Raw genomic sequence first — 15,774 nt, forward strand, 5'->3', positions numbered from 1 at the left:
AAAAAGAAAAGAGGCTAACCACACCCCTATGCCTCCTTTGGCATTGTAGACTGCCGACCTATCTTTCTGTATTTCCTTAACGAGCCCCTCATTTCCTTACTATATTATTCTGCGAAATCCTAGCGAGGGTCTAGGTTCTGGCAGCCTTGATGCCTAGGTAGCATAAGAGGGCTTCCCGCCAGTAACCCGCTCATGACAGGCTTTAGACGTTCGAGTCACGCCCCGGGGGTTGAAAAGAAGGTCCCCTTCTCCCCGTGTAGTCAGAGTGGTGCTGGCTACCAACCTCAAGAGTCAGATACACTTCTAGTAAATTTAATTAGCCCAGAAAGTGAAGGAGAACACAGTCGCCCAGATAGCCGAATTGGTAAGGCATTCGACATGTAATCGAAAGGCATGGGTTCGGTCCCCACTCTGGGCGCGTGTTTTTCTTTCTTTCTTTCTTCTGTATATTTAAAAAACATTTACCTAATTACCGTAGTGAAAAAGAAAAGAGCCTAACCACACCCCTATGCCTCCTTTGGCATTGTAGACTGCCGACCTATCTTTCTGTATTTCCTTGACGAGCCCCTCATTTTCTTACTATATTATTCTGCGAAATCCTAGCGAGGGTCTAGGTTCTGGCCGCCTTGATGCCTAGGTAGCATAATAGGGCTTCCCGCCAGTAACCCGCTCATGACAGGCTGTAGACGTTCGAATCACGCCCCGGGGGTTGAAAAGAAGGTCCCCTTCTCCCCGTGTAGTCAGAGTGGCGCTGGCTACCACCCTCAAGAGTCAGATACACTTCTAGTAAATTTAATTAGCCCAGAAAGTGAAGGAGAACACAGTCGCCCAGATAGCCGAATTGGTAAGGCATTCGACATGTAATCGACAGGCGTGGGTTCGGTCCCCACTCTGGGCGCGTTTTTCTTTCTTGCTTGCTTCTGTATATTTAAAAAAAATGTTCACCTCAGTAACCGTAGTAAAAAAGAAAAGAGCCTAACCACACCCCTATGCCTCCTTTGGCATTGTAGACTGCCGACCTATCTTTCTGTATTTCCTTAAGGAGCCCCTCATTTCCTTATTATATTATTCTGCGAAAGCCTGCGAGGGTCTAGGTTCTGGCAGCCTTGATCCCTAGGTAGCATAAGAGGGCTTCCCGCCAGTAACCTGCTCATGACAGGCTGTAGACGCTCGAGTCACGCCCCGGGGGTTGAAAAGAAGGTCCCCTTCTCCCCATGTAGTCAGAGTGGCGCTGGCTACCAACCTCAAGAGTCAGATACACTTCTAGTAAATTTAATTAGCCCAGAAAGTGAAGGAGAACACAGTCGCCCAGATAGCCGAATTGGTAAGGCATTCGACATGTGATCGAAAGGCGTGGGTTCGGTCCCCATTCTGGGCGCGTGTTTTTCTTTCGTTCTTTCTTCTGTATATTTAAAAAAAATGTACCTAATTAACCGTAGTGAAAAAGAAAAGAGCCTAACCACACCCCTATGCCTCCTTTGGCATTGTAGACTGCCGACCTATCTTTCTGTATTTCCTTAACGAGCCCCTCATTTCCTTTCTATATTATTCTGCGAAAGCCTAGCGAGGGTCTAGGTTCTGGCAGCCTTGATGCCTAGGTAGCATAAGAGGGCTTCCCGCTAGTAACCCGCTCATGACAGCCTGTAGACGTTCGAGTCACGCCCCGGGGGTTGAAAAGAAGGTCCCCTTCTCCCCGTGCAGTCAGAGTGGCGCTGGCTACCACCCTCAAGAGTCAGATACACTTCTAGTAAGTTTAATTAGCCCAGAAAGTGAAGGAGAACACAGTCGCCCAGATAGCCGAATTGGTAAGGCATTCGACATGTAATCGAAAGGCGTGGGTTCGGTCCCCACTCTTGGCGCCTGTTTTTCTTTCTTTCTTTCTTCTGTATATCTAAAAAAAATATACCTAATTAACCGTAGTGAAAAAGAAAAGAGACTAACCACACCCCTATGCCTCCTTTGGCATTTTAGACTGCCGACCTATCTTTCTGTATTTCCTTAACGAGCCCCTCATTTCCTTACTATATTATTCTGCGAAATCCTAGCGAGGGTCTAGGTTCTGGCAGCCTTGATGCCTAGGTAGCATAATTGGGCTTCCCGCCAGTAACCCGCTCATGACAGGCTGTAGACGTTCGAATCACGCCCCGGGGGTTGAAAAGAAGGTCCCCTTCTCCCCGTGTAGTCAGAGTGGCGCTGGCTACCACCCTCAAGAGTCAGATACACTTCTAGTAAATTTAATTAGCCCAGAAAGTGAAGGAGAACACAGTCACCCAGATAGCCGAATTGGTAAGGCATTCGACATGTAATCGAAAGGTGTGGGTTCGGTCCCCACTCTGGGCGCGTTTTTCTTTCTTTCTTTCTTCTGTATATTTAAAAAACATGTACCTAATTAACCGTAGTGAAAAAGAAAAGAGCCTAACCACACCCCTATGCCTCCTTTGGCATTTTAGACTGCCGACCTATCTTTCTGTATTTCCTTAACGAGCCCCTCATTTCCTTACTATATTATTCTGCGAAATCCTAGCGAGGGTCTAGGTTCTGGCAGCCTTGATGCCTAGGTAGCATAATTGGGCTTCCCGCCAGTAACCCGCTCATGACAGGCTGTAGACGTTCGAATCACGCCCCGGGGGTTGAAAAGAAGGTCCCCTTCTCCCCGTGTAGTCAGAGTGGCGCTGGCTACCACCCTCAAGAGTCAGATACACTTCTAGTAAATTTAATTAGCCCAGAAAGTGAAGGAGAACACAGTCGCCAGATAGCCGAAATGGTAAGGCATTCGACATGTAATCGAAAGGCGTGGGTTCAGTCCCCATTCTGGGCGCGTGTTTTTCTTTCTTGCTTCGGTATATTTAAAAAAATGTTCACCTCAGTAACCGTAGTAAAAAAGAAAAGAGGCTAACCACACCCCTATGCCTCCTTTGGCATTGTAGACTGCCGACCTATCTTTCTGTATTTACTTAACGAGCCCCTCATTTCCTTACTATATTATTCTGCGAAAGCCTAGCGAGGGTCTAGGTTCTGGCCGCCTTGATACCTAGGTAGCATAAGAGGGCTTCCCGCCAGTAACCCACTCATGACAGGCTGTAGACGTTCGAGTCACGCCCCGGGGATTGAAAGGAAGGTCCCCTTCTCCTCGTGTAGTCAGAGTGGCGCTGGCTACCACCCTCAAGAGTCAGATACACTTCTAGTAAATTTAATTAGCCCAGAAACTGAAGGAGAACACAGTTGCCCAGATAGCCGAATTGGTAAGGCATTCGACATGTAATCGAAAGGTGTGGGTTCGGTCCCCACTCTTGGCGCGTGTTTTTCTTTCTTTCTTTCTTCTGTATATCTAAAAAAAATGTACCTAATTAACCGTAGTGAAAAAGAAAAGAGCCTAACCACACCCCTATGCCTCCTTTGGCATTTTAGACTGCCGACCTATCTTTCTGTATTTCCTTAACGAGCCCCTCATTTCCTTACTATATTATTCTGCGAAATCCTAGCGAGGGTCTAGGTTCTGGCAGCCTTGATGCCTAGGTAGCATAATAGGGCTTCCCGCCAGTAACCCGCTCATGACAGGCTGTAGACGTTCGAATCACGCCCCGGGGGTTGAAAAGAAGGCCCCCTTCTCCCCGTGTAGTGAGAGTGGCGCTGGCTACCACCCTCAAGAGTCAGATACACTTCTAGTAAATTTATTTAGCCCAGAAAGTGAAGGAGAACACAGTCGCCCAGATAGCCGAATTGGTAAGGCATTCGACATGTAATCGAAAAGCGTGGGTTCGGTCCCCACTCTGGGCGCGTGTTTTTCTTTCTTTCTTGCTTCTGTATATTAAAAAAAATGTTCACCTCAGTAACCGTAGTAAAAAAGAAAAGAGCCTAACCACACCCCTATGCCTCCTTTGGCATTGTAGACTGCCGACCTATCTTTCTGTATTTCCTTAACGAGCCCCTCATTTCCTTACTATATTATTCTGCGAAAGCCTAGCGAGGGTCTAGGTTCTGGCAGCCTTGATACCTAGGTAGCATAAGAGGGCTTCCCGCCAGTAACCCGCTCATGACAGGCTGTAGACATTCGAGTCATGCCCCGGGGTTGAAAAGAAGGTCCCCTTCTCCCCGTGTAGTCAGAGTGGCGCTGGCTACCACCCTCAAGAGTCAGATACACTTCTAGTAAATTTAATTAGCCCAGAAAGTGAAGAGAACACAGTCGCCCAGATAGCCGAATTGGTAAGGCATTCGACATGTAATCAAAAGGCGTGGGTTCGGTCCCCACTCTGGGCGCGTGTTTTTCTTTCTTTCTTGCTTCTGTATATTAAAAAAAATGTTCACCTCAGTAACCGTAGTAAAAAAGAAAAGAGCCTAACCACACCCCTATGCCTCCTTTGGCATTGTAGACTGCCGACCTATCTTTCTGTATTTCCTTAACGAGCCCCTCATTTCCTTACTATATTATTCTGCGAAAGCCTAGCGAGGGTCTAGGTTCTGGCAGCCTTGATACCTAGGTAGCATAAGAGGGCTTCCCGCCAGTAACCCGCTCATGACAGGCTGTAGACGTTCGAGTCACGCCCCGGGGTTGAAAAGAAGGTCCCCTTCTCCTCGTGTAGTCAGAGTGGCGCTGGCTACCACCCTCAAGAGTCAGATACACTTCTAGTAAATTTAATTAGCCCAGAAAGTGAAGGAGAACACAGTCGCCCAGATAGCCGAATTGGTAAGGCATTCGACATGTAATCAAAAGGCGTGGGTTCGGTCCCCATTCTGGGCGCGTGTTTTTCTTTCGTTCTTTCTTCTGTATATTTTAAAAAATGTACCTAATTAACCGTAGTGAAAAAGAAAAGAGCGTAACCACACCCCTATGCCTCCTTTGGCATTGTAGACTGCCGACCTATCTTTCTGTATTTCCTTAAGGAGCCCCTCATTTCCTTACTATATTATTCTGCGAAAGCCTGCGAGGGTCTAGGTTGTGGCAGCCTTGATACCTAGGTAGCATAAGAGGGCTTCCCGCCAGTAACCCGCTCATGACAGGCTGTAGACGTTCGAGTCAGGCCCCGGGGGTTCAAAAGAAGGTCCCCTTCTCCCCGTGTAGTCAGAGTGGCGCTGGCTACCACCCTCAAGAGTCAGATACACTTCTAGTAAATATAATTAGCCCAGAAAGTGAAGGAGAACACAGTCGCCAGATAGCCGAAATGGTAAGGCATTCAACATGTAATCGAAAGGCGTGGGTTCAGTCCCCATTCTGGGCGCGTGTTTTTCTTTCTTGCTTCGGTATATTTAAAAAAATGTTCACCTCAGTAACCGTAGTAAAAAAGAAAAGAGGCTAACCACACCCCTATGCCTCCTTTGGCATTGTAGACTGCCGACCTATCTTTCTGTATTTCCTTAACGAGCCCCTCATTTCCTTACTATATTATTCTGCGAAAGCCTAGCGAGGGTCTAGGTTCTGGCAGCCTTGATGCCTAGGTAGCATAAGAGGGCTTCCCGCCAGTAACCCGCTCATGACAGCCTGTAGACGTTCGAGTCACGCCCCGGGGGTTGAAAAGAAGGTCCCCTTCTCCCCGTGCAGTCAGAGTGGCGCTGGCTACCACCCTCAAGAGTCAGATACACTTCTAGTAAGTTTAATTAGCCCAGAAAGTGAAGGAGAACACAGTCGCCCAGATAGCCGAATTGGTAAGGCATTCGACATGTAATCGAAAGGCGTGGGTTCGGTCACCACTCTTGGCGCCTGTTTTTCTTTCTTTCTTCTGTATATCTAAAAAAATATACCTAATTAACCGTAGTGAAAAAGAAAAGAGACTAACCACACCCCTATGCCTCCTTTGGCATTTTAGACTGCCGACCTATCTTTCTGTATTTCCTTAACGAGCCCCTCATTTCCTTACTATATTATTCTGCGAAATCCTAGCGAGGGTCTAGGTTCTGGCAGCCTTGATGCCTAGGTAGCATAATAGGGCTTCCCGCCAGTAACCCGCTCATGACAGGCTGTAGACGTTCGAATCACGCCCCGGGGGTTGAAAAGAAGGTCCCCTTCTCCCCGTGTAGTCAGAGTGGCGCTGGCTACCACCCTCAAGAGTCAGATACACTTCTAGTAAATTTAATTATCCCAGAAAGTGAAGGAGAACACAGTCGCCCAGATAGCCGAATTGGTAAGGCATTCGACATGTAATCGAAAGGCGTGGGTTCGGTCCCCACTCTGGGCGCGTTTTTCTTTCTTTCTTTCTTCTGTATATTTAAAAAACATGTACCTAATTAACCGTAGTGAAAAAGAAAAGAGCCTAACCACACCCCTATGCCTCCTTTGGCATTGTAGACTGCCGACCTATCTTTCTGTATTTCCTTAACGAGCCCCTCATTTCCTTACTATATTATTCTATGAAAGCCTAGCGAGGGTCTAGGTTCTGGCAGCCTTGATGCCTAGGTAGCATAAGAGTGCTTCCCGCCAGTAACCCGCTCATGACAGGCTTTAGACGTTCAAGTCACGCCCCGGGGGTTTAAAAGAAGGTCCCCTTCTCCCCGTGTAGTCAGAGTGGCGCTGGCTACCACCCTCAAGAGTCAGATACACTTCTAGTAAATTTAATTAGCCCAGAAAGTGAAGGAGAACACAGTCGCCCAGATAGCCGAATTGGTAAGGCACTCGACATGTAATCGAAAGGCGTGGGTTCGGTCCCCACTCTGGGCGCGTGTTCTTCTTTCTTTCTTTCTTCTGTATATTTAAAAAAATGTACCTAATTAACCGTAGTGAAAAAGAAAAGAGCCTAACCACACCCCTATGCCTCCTTTGGCATTGTAGACTGCCGACCTATCTTTCTGTATTTCCTTAACGAGCCCCTCATTTCCTTACTATATTATTCTGCGAAAGTCTAGCGAGGGTCTAGGTTCTGGCAGCCTTGATGCCTAGGTAGCATAAGAGGGCTTCCCGCCAGTAACCCGCTCATGACAGGCTGTAGACGTTCGAGTCACGCACCGGGGGTTGAAAAGAAGGTCTCCTTCTCCCCGTGTAGTCAGAGTGGCGCTGGCTACCACCCTCAAGAGTCAGATACACTTCTAGTAAATTTAATTAGCCCAGAAAGTGAAGGAGAACACAGGCGCCCAGATAGCCGAATTGGTAAGGCATTCGACATGTAATCGAAAGGCGTGGGTTCAGTCCCCACTCTGGGCGCGTGTTTTTCTTTCTTGCTTCTGTATATTAAAAAAAATGTTCACCTCAGTAACCGTAGTGAAAAAGAAAAGAGCCTAACCACACCCCTATGCCTCCTTTGGCATTGTAGACTGCCGACCTATCTTTCTGTATTTCCTTAAGGAGCCCCTCATTTCCTTACTATATTATTCTGCGAAAGCCTGCGAGGGTCTAGGTTCTTGGAGCCTTGATGCCTAGGTAGCATAAGAGGGCTTCCCGCCAGTAACCCGCTCATGACAGGCTGTAGACGTTCGAGTCACGCCCCGGGGGTTGAAAAGAAGGTCCCCTTCTCCCCGTGTAGTCAGAGTGGCACTGGCTACCAACCTCAAGAGTCAGTAACACTTCTAGTAAATTTAATTAGCCCAGAAAGTGAAGGAGAACACAGTCGCCCAGATAGCCGAATTGGTAAGGCATTCGACATGTAATCGAAAGGCGTGGGTTCGGTCCCCACTCTGGGCGCGTGTTTTCTTTCTTTCTTTCTTCTGTATATTTAAAAAACATGTACCTAATTAACCGTAGTGAAAAAGAAAAGAGCTTAACCACGCCCCTATGCCTCCTTTGGCATTGTAGACTGCCGACCTATCTTTCTGTATTTCCTTAACGAGCCCCTCATTTCCTTACTATATTATTCTATGAAAGCTTAGCGAGGGTCCAGGTTCTGGCAGCCTTGATGCCTAGGTAGCATAAGAGGGCTTCCCGCCAGTAACCCGCTCATGACAGGCTTTAGACGTTCGAGTCACGCCCCGGGGGTTGAAAAGAAGGTCCCCTTCTCCCCGTGTAGTCAGAGTGGTGCTGGCTACCAACCTCAAGAGTCAGATACACTTCTAGTAAATTTAATTAGCCTAGAAAGTGAAGGAGAACACAGTCGCCCAGATAGCCGAATTGGTAAGGCATTCGACATGTAATCGAAAGGCATGGGTTCGGTCCCCACTCTGGGCGTGTGTTTTTCTTTCTTTCTTTCTTCTGTATATTTAAAAAACATTTACCTAATTAACCGTAGTGAAAAAGAAAAGAGCCTAACCACACCCCTATGCCTCCTTTGGCATTGTAGACTGCCGACCTATCTTTCTGTATTTCCTTGACGAGCCCCTCATTTCCTTACTATATTATTCTGCGAAATCCTAGCGAGGGTCTAGGTTCTGGCAGCCTTGATGCCTAGGTAGCATATTAGGGCTTCCCGCCAGTAACCCGCTCATGACAGGCTGTAGACGTTCGAATCACGCCCCGGGGGTTGAAAAGAAGGTCCCCTTCTCCCCGTGTAGTCAGAGTGGCGCTGGCTACCACCCTCAAGAGTCAGATACACTTCTAGTAAATTTAATTAGCCCAGAAAGTGAAGGAGAACACAGTCGCCCAGATAGCCGAATTGGTAAGGCATTCGACATGTAATCGAAAGGCGTGGGTTCGGTCCCCACTCTGGGCGCGTGTTTTTCTTTCTTGCTTGCTTCTGTATATTTAAAAAAAATGTTCACCTCAGTAACCGTAGTAAAAAAGAAAAGAGCCTAACCACACCCCTATGCCTCCTTTGGCATTGTAGACTGCCGACCTATCTTTCTGTATTTCCTTAACGAGCCCCTCATTTCCTTACTATATTATTCTGCGAAAGCCTTGCGAGGGTCTAGGTTCTGGCAGCCTTAATACCTTGGTAGCATAAGAGGGCTTCCCGCCAGTAACCCGCTCATGACAGGCTGTAGACGTTCGAGTCACGCCCCGGGGGTTCAAAAGAAGGTCCCCTTCTCCCCGTGTAGTCAGAGTGGCGCTGGCTACCACCCTCAAGAGTCAGATACACTTCTAGTAAATAAAATTAGCCCAGAAAGTGAAGGAGAACACAGTCGCCAGATAGCCGAAATGGTAAGGCATTCGACATGTAATCGAAAGGCGTGGGTTCAGTCCCCATTCTGGGCGCGTGTTTTTCTTTCTTGCTTCGGTATATTTAAAAAAATGTTCACCTCAGTAACCGTAGTAAAAAAGAAAAGAGGCTAACCACACCCCTATGCCTCCTTTGGCATTGTAGACTGCCGACCTATCTTTCTGTATTTACTTAACGAGCCCCTCATTTCCTTACTATATTATTCTGCGAAAGCCTAGCGAGGGTCTAGGTTCTGGCCGCCTTGATACCTAGGTAGCATAAGAGGGCTTCCCGCCAGTAACCCGCTCATGACAGGCTGTAGACGTTCGAGTCACGCCCCGGGGTTTGAAAGGAAGGTCCCCTTCTCCTCGTGTAGTCAGAGTGGCGCTGGCTACCACCCTCAAGAGTCAGATACACTTCTAGTAAATTTAATTAGCCCAGAAAGTGAAGGAGTACACAGTTGCCCAGATAGCCGAATTGGTAAGGCATTCGACATGTAATCGAAAGGCGTGGGTTCGGTCCCCACTCTTGGCGCGTGTTTTTCTTTCTTTCTTTCTTCTGTATATCTAAAAAAATGTACCTAATTAACCGTAGTGAAAAAGAAAAGAGCCTAACCACACCCCTATGCCTCCTTTGGCATTTTAGACTGCCGACCTATCTTTCTGTATTTCCTTAAGGAGCCCCTCATTTCCTTACTATATTATTCTGCGAAAGCCTGCGAGGGTCTGGGTTCTGGCAGCCTTGATGCCTAGGTAGCATAAGAGGGCTTCCCGCCAGTTACCCGCTCATGACAGGCTGTAGACGTTCGAGTCACGCCCCGGGGGTTGAAAAGAAGGTCCCCTTCTCCCCGTGTAGTCAGAGTGGCACTGGCTACCAACCTCAAGAGTCAGTAACACTTCTAGTAAATTTAATTAGCCCAGAAACTGAAGGAGAACACAGTTGCCCAGATAGCCGAATTGGTAAGGCATTCGACATGTAATCGAAAGGCGTGGGTTCGGTCCCCACTCTGGGCGCGTGTTTTTCTTTCTTTCTTTCTTCTGTATATTTAAAAAACATGTACCTAATTAACCGTAGTGAAAAAGAAAAGAGCTTAACCACACCCCTTAGCCTCCTTTGGCATTTTAGACTGCCGACCTATCTTTCTGTATTTCCTTAACGAGCCCCTCATTTCCTTACTATATTATTCTGCGAAAGCCTGCGAGGGTCTAGGTTCTGGCAGCCTTGATGCCTAGGTAGCATAAGAGGGCTTCCCCCCAGTAACCTGCTCATGACAGGCTGTAGACGTTCGAGTCACGCCCCGGGGGGTGAAAGGAAGTCCCCTTCTCCTCGTGTAGTCAGAGTGGCGCTGGCTACCACCCTCAAGAGTCAGATACACTTCTAGTAAATTTAATTAGCCCAGAAAGTGAAGGAGAACACAGTCGCCCAGATAGCCGAATTGGTAAGGCATTCGACATGTAATCGAAAGGCGTGGGTTCGGTCCCCACTCTTGGCGCGTTTTTCTTTCTTTCTTCTGTATATCTAAAAAAATGTACCTAATTAACCGTAGTGAAAAAGAAAAGAGCCTAACCACACCCCTATGCCTCCTTTGGCATTGTAGACTGCCGACCTATCTTTCTGTATTTCCTTAACGAGCCCCTCATTTCCTTACTATATTATTCTGCGAAAGCCTAGCGAGGGTCTAGGTTCTGGCAGCCTTGATGCCTAGGTAGCATAAGAGGGCTTCCCGCCAGTAACCCGCTCATGACAGGCTGTAGACGTTCGAGTCACGCCCCGTTGTTTGAAAAGAAGGTCCCCTTCTCCCCGTGTAGTCAGAGTGGCGCTGGCTACCACCCTCAAGAGTCAGATACACTTCTAGTAAATTTACTTAGCCCAGAAAGTGAAGGAAAACACAGGCGCCCAGATAGCCGAATTGGTAAGGCATTCGACATGTAATCGAAAGGCGTGGGTTCAGTCCCCACTCTGGGCGTGTGTTTTTCTTTCTTGCTTCAGTATATTTTAAAAAAATGTTCACCTCAGTAACCGTAGTGAAAAAGAAAAGAGCCTAACCACACCCCTATGCCTCCTTTGGCATTGTAGACTGCCGACCTATCTTTCTGTATTTCCTTAACGAGCCCCTCGTTTCCTTACTATATTATTCTATGAAAGATTAGCGAGGGTCTAGGTTCTGGCAGCCTTGATGCCTAGGTAGCATAAGAGGGCTTCCGGCCAGTAACCCGCTCATGACAGGCTTTAGACGTTCGAGTCACGCCCCGGGGGTTGAAAAGAAGGTCCCCTTCTCCCCGTGTAGTCAGAGTGGCGCTGGCTCCCAACCTCAAGAGTCAGATACACTTCTAGTAAATTTAATTAGCCCAGAAAGTGAAGGAGAACACAGTCGCCCAGATAGCCGAATTGGTAAGGCATTCGACATGTAATCGAAAGGCGTGGGTTCGGTCCCCACTCTGGGCACGTGTTTTTCTTTCTTTCTTCTGTATATTTAAAAAACATTTACCTAATTAACCGTAGTGAAAAAGAAAAGAGCCTAACCACACCCCTATGCCTCCTTTGGCATTGTAGACTGCCGACCTATCTTTCTGTATTTCCTTAACGAGCCCCTCATTTCCTTACTATATTATTCTGCGAAAGCCTGCGAGGGTCTAGGTTCTGGCAGCCTTGATGCCTAGGTAGCATAAGAGGGCTTCCCCCCAGTAACCTGCTCATGACAGGCTGTAGACGTTCGAGTCACGCCCCGGGGGTTGAAAAGAAGGTCCCCTTCTCCCCGTGTAGTCAGAGTGGCGCTGGCTACCACCCTCAAGAGTCAGATACACTTCTAGTAAATTTAATTAGCCCAGAAAGTGAAGGAGAACACAGTCGCCCAGATAGCCGAATTGGTAAGGCATTCGACATGTAATCAAAAGGCGTGGGTTCGGTCCCCACTCTGGGCGCGTGTTTTTCTTTCTTTCTTTCTTCTGTATATCTAAAAAAAATGTACCTAATTAACCGTAGTGAAAAAGAAAAGAGCCTAACCACACCCCTATGCCTCCCTTGGCATTGTAGACTGCCGACCTATCTTTCTGTATTTCCTTAACGAGCCCCTCATTTCCTTACTATATTATTCTGCGAAAGCCTAGCGAGAGTCTAGGTTCTGGCAGCCTTGATGCCTAGGTAGCATAAGAGTGCTTCCCGCCAGTAACCCGCTCATGACAGGCTGTAGACGTTCGAATCACGCCCCGGGGGTTGAAAAGAAGGTCCCCTTCTCCCCGTGTAGTCAGAGTGGCGCTGGCTACCACCCTCAAGAGTCAGATACACTTCTAGTAAATTTAATTAGCCCAGAAAGTGAAGGAGAACACAGTCGCCCAGATAGCCGAATTGGTAAGGCATTCGACATGTAATCGAAAGGCGTGGGTTCGGTCCCCACTCTGGGCGCGTTTTTCTTTCTTTCTTTCTTCTGTATATTTAAAAAACATGTACCTAATTAACCGTAGTGAAAAAGAAAAGAGCCTAACCACACCCCTATGCCTCCTTTGGCATTGTAGACTGCCGACCTATCTTTCTGTATTTCCTTAACGAGCCCCTCATTTCCTTACTATATTATTCTATGAAAGCCTAGCGAGGGTCTAGGTTCTGGCAGCCTTGATGCCTAGGTAGCATAAGAGTGCTTCCCGCCAGTAACCCGCTCATGACAGGCTTTAGACGTTCGAGTCACGCCCCGGGGGTTGAAAAGAAGGTCCCCTTCTCCCCGTGTAGTCAGAGTGGCGCTGGCTACCACCCTCAAGAGTCAGATACACTTCTAGTAAATTTAATTAGCCCAGAAAGTGAAGGAGAACACAGTCGCCCAGATAGCCGAATTGGTAAGGCACTCGACATGTAATCGAAAGGCGTGGGTTCGGTCCCCACTCTGGGCGCGTGTTCTTCTTTCTTTCTTTCTTCTGTATATTTAAAAAAATGTACCTAATTAACCGTAGTGAAAAAGAAAAGAGCCTAACCACACCCCTATGCCTCCTTTGGCATTGTAGACTGCCGACCTATCTTTCTGTATTTCCTTAACGAGCCCCTCATTTCCTTACTATATTATTCTGCGAAAGTCTAGCGAGGGTCTAGGTTCTGGCAGCCTTGATGCCTAGGTAGCATAAGAGGGCTTCCCGCCAGTAACCCGCTCATGACAGGCTGTAGACGTTCGAGTCACGCACCGGGGGTTGAAAAGAAGGTCTCCTTCTCCCCGTGTAGTCAGAGTGGCGCTGGCTACCACCCTCAAGAGTCAGATACACTTCTAGTAAATTTAATTAGCCCAGAAAGTGAAGGAGAACACAGGCGCCCAGATAGCCGAATTGGTAAGGCATTCGACATGTAATCGAAAGGCGTGGGTTCAGTCCCCACTCTGGGCGCGTGTTTTTCTTTCTTGCTTCTGTATATTAAAAAAAATGTTCACCTCAGTAACCGTAGTGAAAAAGAAAAGAGCCTAACCACACCCCTATGCCTCCTTTGGCATTGTAGACTGCCGACCTATCTTTCTGTATTTCCTTAAGGAGCCCCTCATTTCCTTACTATATTATTCTGCGAAAGCCTGCGAGGGTCTAGGTTCTTGGAGCCTTGATGCCTAGGTAGCATAAGAGGGCTTCCCGCCAGTAACCCGCTCATGACAGGCTGTAGACGTTCGAGTCACGCCCCGGGGGTTGAAAAGAAGGTCCCCTTCTCCCCGTGTAGTCAGAGTGGCACTGGCTACCAACCTCAAGAGTCAGTAACACTTCTAGTAAATTTAATTAGCCCAGAAAGTGAAGGAGAACACAGTCGCCCAGATAGCCGAATTGGTAAGGCATTCGACATGTAATCGAAAGGCGTGGGTTCGGTCCCCACTCTGGGCGCGTGTTTTCTTTCTTTCTTTCTTCTGTATATTTAAAAAACATGTACCTAATTAACCGTAGTGAAAAAGAAAAGAGCTTAACCACGCCCCTATGCCTCCTTTGGCATTGTAGACTGCCGACCTATCTTTCTGTATTTCCTTAACGAGCCCCTCATTTCCTTACTATATTATTCTATGAAAGCTTAGCGAGGGTCCAGGTTCTGGCAGCCTTGATGCCTAGGTAGCATAAGAGGGCTTCCCGCCAGTAACCCGCTCATGACAGGCTTTAGACGTTCGAGTCACGCCCCGGGGGTTGAAAAGAAGGTCCCCTTCTCCCCGTGTAGTCAGAGTGGTGCTGGCTACCAACCTCAAGAGTCAGATACACTTCTAGTAAATTTAATTAGCCTAGAAAGTGAAGGAGAACACAGTCGCCCAGATAGCCGAATTGGTAAGGCATTCGACATGTAATCGAAAGGCATGGGTTCGGTCCCCACTCTGGGCGTGTGTTTTTCTTTCTTTCTTTCTTCTGTATATTTAAAAAACATTTACCTAATTAACCGTAGTGAAAAAGAAAAGAGCCTAACCACACCCCTATGCCTCCTTTGGCATTGTAGACTGCCGACCTATCTTTCTGTATTTCCTTGACGAGCCCCTCATTTCCTTACTATATTATTCTGCGAAATCCTAGCGAGGGTCTAGGTTCTGGCAGCCTTGATGCCTAGGTAGCATATTAGGGCTTCCCGCCAGTAACCCGCTCATGACAGGCTGTAGACGTTCGAATCACGCCCCGGGGGTTGAAAAGAAGGTCCCCTTCTCCCCGTGTAGTCAGAGTGGCGCTGGCTACCACCCTCAAGAGTCAGATACACTTCTAGTAAATTTAATTAGCCCAGAAAGTGAAGGAGAACACAGTCGCCCAGATAGCCGAATTGGTAAGGCATTCGACATGTAATCGAAAGGCGTGGGTTCGGTCCCCACTCTGGGCGCGTGTTTTTCTTTCTTGCTTGCTTCTGTATATTTAAAAAAAATGTTCACCTCAGTAACCGTAGTAAAAAAGAAAAGAGCCTAACCACACCCCTATGCCTCCTTTGGCATTGTAGACTGCCGACCTATCTTTCTGTATTTCCTTAACGAGCCCCTCATTTCCTTACTATATTATTCTGCGAAAGCCTTGCGAGGGTCTAGGTTCTGGCAGCCTTAATACCTTGGTAGCATAAGAGGGCTTCCCGCCAGTAACCCGCTCATGACAGGCTGTAGACGTTCGAGTCACGCCCCGGGGGTTCAAAAGAAGGTCCCCTTCTCCCCGTGTAGTCAGAGTGGCGCTGGCTACCACCCTCAAGAGTCAGATACACTTCTAGTAAATAAAATTAGCCCAGAAAGTGAAGGAGAACACAGTCGCCAGATAGCCGAAATGGTAAGGCATTCGACATGTAATCGAAAGGCGTGGGTTCAGTCCCCATTCTGGGCGCGTGTTTTTCTTTCTTGCTTCGGTATATTTAAAAAAATGTTCACCTCAGTAACCGTAGTAAAAAAGAAAAGAGGCTAACCACACCCCTATGCCTCCTTTGGCATTGTAGACTGCCGACCTATCTTTCTGTATTTACTTAACGAGCCCCTCATTTCCTTACTATATTATTCTGCGAAAGCCTAGCGAGGGTCTAGGTTCTGGCCGCCTTGATACCTAGGTAGCATAAGAGGGCTTCCCGCCAGTAACCCGCTCATGACAGGCTGTAGACGTTCGAGTCACGCCCCGGGGTTTGAAAGGAAGGTCCCCTTCTCCTCGTGTAGTCAGAGTGGCGCTGGCTACCACCCTCAAGAGTCAGATACACTTCTAGTAAATTTAATTAGCCCAGAAAGTGAAGGAGTACACAGTTGCCCAGATAGCCGAATTGGTAAGGCATTCGACATGTAATCGAAAGGCGTGGGTTCGGTCCCCACTCTTGGCGCGTGTTTTTCTTTCTTTCTTTC

The 15,774-nt window shown here is 47.7% G+C and overlaps 1 protein-coding gene and 1 non-coding gene across 2 annotated transcripts in view; one reads left to right on the top strand and one right to left on the bottom strand.

Annotated features, from left to right (window-relative positions):
* Positions 1 to 15,774, bottom strand: part of LOC144176020 (tachykinin-like peptides receptor 86C) — an 833,985-nt gene that overhangs the window by 699,931 nt on the left and 118,280 nt on the right. The window lies entirely within an intron of this gene.
* Trnat-ugu (transfer RNA threonine (anticodon UGU)) lies at positions 11,367 to 11,438 on the top strand. Its single transcript has one exon. It is a non-coding gene; the product is annotated as a tRNA-Thr (tRNA).

This window comes from Haemaphysalis longicornis, unplaced genomic scaffold (genome assembly GCF_048455015.1).
Source record: "Haemaphysalis longicornis isolate Haplotype H1 unplaced genomic scaffold, Haemaphysalis longicornis Haplotype H1 scaffold_1, whole genome shotgun sequence".
Classification (NCBI taxonomy): domain Eukaryota; kingdom Metazoa; phylum Arthropoda; class Arachnida; order Ixodida; family Ixodidae; genus Haemaphysalis; species Haemaphysalis longicornis.